At 37.6% G+C, this 4,677-nt stretch overlaps 1 protein-coding gene across 2 annotated transcripts in view; it reads left to right on the top strand.

Moving 5' to 3' along the window:
• The window catches only part of BRWD1 (bromodomain and WD repeat domain containing 1), a 152,913-nt gene that overhangs the window by 56,459 nt on the left and 91,777 nt on the right, over window positions 1–4,677 (top strand). The gene's annotated exons all lie outside the window — the stretch shown is intronic.

Here is a 4,677-nt window from a genome sequence, read left to right as displayed (position 1 = left end):
TTCACCACCTTTGCTTATGCACACGTTTGTCTTCAGTGATCGTATCAGGAAGGTGGGCACCCACTGATCTGATTTTTAGTTCTTTGATGTCTGATAACTGGTCCCTTCTGCACCTCGTGGTCAGACAGGTTGGTGTGTTTCTTCCACAAGCGGCCATTCAGCTGAGAAGCATCAAAGCCCACATGGATTCAAGTGAGTTTTATCAGATATTAAGTAGTCATGTAACCACCACCACAGTTAACTTACAGAACATGTACACTACCCTTAAAAGTTCCCTGGGCCCATTTGGAGCTACCCCTCCCCCAGCTTTAAACTATTGATCTATTTTATTTATTATGTTTTTCTTTAATTTTAATTTTCAATTTTAATAAAATAGAAATGTACAGTATATAGTTTTTTCTATTTGGCTTATTCACTTAGTATGATACTTTGGAGACTCAAACATTTTGCATTTATCAGTAGTTCATTTGTTTATTAGTAGATAATACTCCATTATATGAATTTTTATAAAATCATTTTATTTGGGGCTCTTACAGCTCTTAGAACAGTCTATACATCCATTGTGTCAAGCACATTTGTACATATGTTGTCATCATCCTTTTCAAAACATTTGCTTTTTACTTGAGCCCTTGGTATCAGCTCATTTTCCCCCCTCCCTTACCCACGGTATCAACTCATTTTCCCCCCTCCCTTACCCACCTATATGAATTTTTTAATTTGTTTAACCATTCACTGAAAATTCAGATTTTTGCCTTATTTTAGTTTTTGGTTTGTAATGGAAGTTTTAGAATATATAGTTGTAATGTGGATTTGTCTTATATCTTCTTCTGTCCAATTTTTCCACTGTATTAATGTTTGTATATGTTTTGGGTTGAATAAATCCTTCTTTTGTTAAGAAATATCTCTCTACTCCTTAAGAGTATTTTGTTTCATATTTTGTTTCATTACTAAAGCTACTTTTTAAAATTATCATTGGTGTAGTATATCTTTTTAAAGTATCTATGCCTTTATATGTAGGTTCTTGTTGGCAGCATATTCAATCCCTCAAATCGATCTTTTAATTGGAATGTACAGATTATTTATATTAATACTAATTATTAACATGATTGAATTTATCACATCACTCTTTGTTTTGTCTTTAGTGTTCCATATGGTCGTTATTGATGTTTTATTGATAATAGCTATTTGTTTTATTTATTTTTAATGGTGATTCTAGGACAGTAATTACCAATGTGTGGTTCTCATACACATAAGGTATCTACAGTTTTCCAGGAGGTCTGTGAAGTCACAGTTATTAATAATAATTTTGTTATGTTTTTTGCCATTGAGTCAAATCCAAGTCATATGTACTGAGTATAACCATTCTCTAGGGCTTTCAAGACTCTTACTTTTCAGAAGCTCACCAGGCTTGTCTTCTGAGGCTCCTCTGGGTGGGTTTGAACAACCAGTCCTTTGGCTAGAAGTCGAGTGCTTAACCATTAGTACCACTCGGGGACCTTGAAAATACTGAGATATTATTTGCCACCACCACCCCCCCAAAAAAGAAAAGCAAAACACAATGTTTGTATTTGCTTTGCTAAAATAGAAGCAGCACTGGATAAAAGTTCTGTTACCAAATTTCTGGCAGCTTCCCTGTCATATACTGAAGGACACATCTGTTTAATATTATCTGTGCTAACATTGGAAGTATATATAAAGCAATTCTGTGTATTATGAGGTCTCTATAAGGAACCTTAGTGGTGCTGCTGGATAAACATTGGACTGCTACGTTGCAGGGTCAGTGGTTCAGACCCATCAGTTGGTTTTTGTGCTTGAAGTAAAGGTTATTTATACTGGTTAAGCTAAAAGCACATTTAAGCGGTATCTCCACCAACCATACATTCTCTCTTAGGATTATGTGAGCAGAAGCAGGACTAAAGTTGTAGTTTATTGAAGGCCTAGGATCCTCTTCTCTCTCTTTTTAAGTTGGAGAAGAAATGTCACTGCTCTCATCTATCAAAATCAAACACGACCTTTTTCTCTTGTAGTTTATTGAAGGCCTAGGATCGTCTCTTTTTTAAGTTGGAGAAGAAATATCACTGCTCTAATCTATATCAAAATCAAACATGACCTTTTTCTCTGCTGCAAACTTTTGGGAAATAAACATTTTGTTACTGTTGGTGCCGTTGAGTTGGTCCTAACTCATAGCGATCCGTTGCATGGCAGAATGAAACACTGCTTGGTCTTGCACCACCCTCGTAATTGTTACGTTTTCCCCTTGTTGCAGCCACTGTCAATCCATTTCCTTGAGGGTAGCTTCCACTTTTTTGCTGCCAAACCTGTGTTGTCGTTTTTCCAGGGACTGGTCTTTTCTGATAGCATGTCCAAATTATGTGAGGTGAAGTCTCACCATCTTCACTTGTGAGGAACATTCTCGCTGAACATCTTCCAGGACAGATTTGTTTGTTCTTTTAGCAGTCCATAGTACTTTCAGTATTTTTGCCAGCACCCAATTCAATTGTATCAAAAAAAATTTCCCCTACTCTTATTCATTGTCCAGCTTTCACATGCTTGTAAGGCATTTGAGAATTCCCTAGTTTGGACCATGCACACTTTGGCCATTGAAGTCACATTCTTGCTCTTGTGTAACATATTTGTGTGAAATAATTTATCATTTCTTGACTATGCTTCTGTGTTCATTGCTTGTGGATCCAATAAATCTTTGACAGTTTAGTCTTTCCTCTTTATCACGATGTTGTCTATTGGTCCAGTTGTGAGGATTTTGGTTTTATTTTTTTATTATTTTTAAAATTTTGGTTTTCTTTACATTGAATTGTCATACATAATGAAGGCTGCATTTTAAATTTTATCAGCAAGTGGTTCACAACCTTTTTTGGTTTTAGCAAGCAAAGTTGTGTCTCCTGCTTATCAATGACATGCTCCGATTTTAATGACATGCTTTTTTTCTTAGAGTTTACCTTGAATTATATTGCTCAGCACAGAAATTGAAGAGGTCTAATATAGGGTGTAAGGCTGATGCAAAACTTTCCTGATTTTAAACCATGCGGTATTACCTTGATGTGTTCAAACAACAGCCTTATGGTCTGTGTATAAGTTCCTCATGAGTACAGTGAAGTGTTCTGGAATTCACATTCTTCTTAATGTGAACCACAAAGTCAAATGCAGTTACATAGTAAAACACAAGTAGGCATCTTTATGGTATTACCTGCTTTTGGCAAGGATCCATCTAGTATGAGCAATGATATCCCTTGTTGCACATCCTCTTTTGAATCTAGCTTGAATGCTTGGGAGCTGCTTATTGAGGTACTGCTACAACCAATTTTGAGTGATCTGCAGTATTTTGGTGATATTAATGATAATTGGTTAATTATTTCCATTTTCTGTTTTGACATTTCTTTGGAATGGGTTTAAATATGAATAACAATAGTTGGCCAGATACCTGTTTTCCAAGTTTCTTGGCTTCTGATGAGTGCTTCAACAACTTGCTGAAACCTCTCAGTTGGGGGGAACCTATTACAAGGATATACATGTGACCTCCTCCCTGGGGGGGACGGACAACAGAAAAGTGGGTGAAGGGAGACATCGGACAGGGAAAGATATGACAAAATAATAATTTTTGAATTATCAAGGGCTCATGAGGGAGGGGGCACCAGGGAGGGAAGGGAAAAAAAGCTGGTGCTAGGGGCTTAGGTGGAGAGCAAATGTTTTGAGAATGATGAAGGCAGTGAATGTACAGATGTGTGCTTTACACAATTGATGTATGTATGGATTGTGATAAGAGTTGTATGAGCCCCTAATAAAACAGTTGGAAAAAAAAGAAACCTCTCAGTTGGTATTTCATCAATTCTTGGAGCTTTGTGTTTTGTTATGCTTTCAGTGTAGCTTGGCTTCTTCCTGAGTACCATTGTTTCTTGGCTATGTGCTGCTTCTGGAAATGGTTTAATGTTGACCACTTTTTAGTCCAGGGACTCTATATATTCCTTCCATAATCTTTTGTTATTTCTAACATAATTCAGTATTTTCCCCTTGTAATCTTTCAGTATTTTGCCATGAGGCTGGAATTTTTCCTTCAATTCTTTCAGCTTGAGTTAACGCTGAGCCTGTCGTTGTTGGTTTTGTCACTCCAGGTCTTTGCCTGCTTCATTATAGTACTCTGCTTTGTCTTCTGTAGCTTCCCTAGGAAATTTTCTGTTTAGCTGTTTTTTTTGTTTTTTAAAACATTTTATTAGGGGCTCATACAACTGTTATCGCAATCCATACACACATCAATTGTGTAAAGCACATTTGTCCATCAGTCTCAAAACATTTTCTCTCCACTTAAACCCCTGACATTAGGTCCTCATTTTTCCCCTCCCTCCCCACTCCCTCCTCCCTCATGAGCCATTGATAGTTCATAAATTGTTATTTTGTCATATCTTGCCCTGTCCGACGTCTCCCTTCACCCACTTTTCAGTTGTCCGTCCCCCAGGGAGGAGGTCACATACAGTTCCTTGTAATCAGTTCCCTCTTTCCTACCCATTCTCCCTTTACCCACCCTGTTTCGCCACTCACGCGCTGGTCCTGTAGGGCTCATCCACCTTGGATTCCCTGTATTTTCAGTTCCTATCTGTACCAGTGTACATCCTCTGGTCTAGCCAGACTTGCAAGGTCGAATTCGAGTCATGGTAGTGGGAGTGG

This window comes from Echinops telfairi, unplaced genomic scaffold, assembly GCF_000313985.2.
Source record: "Echinops telfairi isolate 266 unplaced genomic scaffold, ASM31398v2 ScPeMD7_7469;HRSCAF=8507_0, whole genome shotgun sequence".
Classification (NCBI taxonomy): Eukaryota; Metazoa; Chordata; class Mammalia; order Afrosoricida; family Tenrecidae; genus Echinops; species Echinops telfairi.
Note: the sequence above shows the minus strand (reverse complement) of the source record. Positions and strands in the feature narration are given on the sequence as shown.